We start from the raw sequence: 666 nt of genomic DNA on the forward strand, positions 1-666 counted from the left end.
CGGGATCGAATCCCACGTCGGGCTCCCGGTGCATGGAGCCTGCTTCTCCCTCTGCCTGTGTCTCTGCCTCTCTCTCTCTGTGTGTGTGACTATCATAAATAATAAATAAAAATTTAAAAAAAAGAGTCAGACACTTAACCAACTGAGCCACCCAGACACCCCTCATAACTGAATTTTAAGACCAACATTAGCTGGTCTATTATAGCAATTGTATGTATTAATTTTCTCTGCCAATTTGATTTCATTTGCATTTTTTCTCTCTTATGAGTATTCTTTGAGGATAACATCACTACTAAAAGTTCTTTTGTTCTCCAGGCACCTTTGTATGAATTAACTAAACCTATGTTTAACTCAACAAAACACATCTGCCCATTTGTTTAATTGTATGAAAATAGCTTTTCTTAGTGAGAAAGAATTCTTTTCTCATCTCTTTGATTTAACATCAAACTTTCTTGTTAATTTCTTTGTTATTATGTAAGGGTCTAATTAATGACTCACAAAAGGTTATTCATGGGAATGAAAAAAAAACTGACCTTGTCAAAGATGCCTTAATTGGAGGAAAATGTGATATCTTTCCCACATGCAGTCATGGTTTGGACATATTGGTTTATGTTCCCTGAGACCCAGTTTTCTTCTTTTGTTTTTAAATTTGAGTTCTATGGTCTG

The sequence above is a fragment of the Canis lupus genome, chromosome X (assembly GCF_048164855.1).
Source record: "Canis lupus baileyi chromosome X, mCanLup2.hap1, whole genome shotgun sequence".
Taxonomy (NCBI): domain Eukaryota; kingdom Metazoa; phylum Chordata; class Mammalia; order Carnivora; family Canidae; genus Canis; species Canis lupus.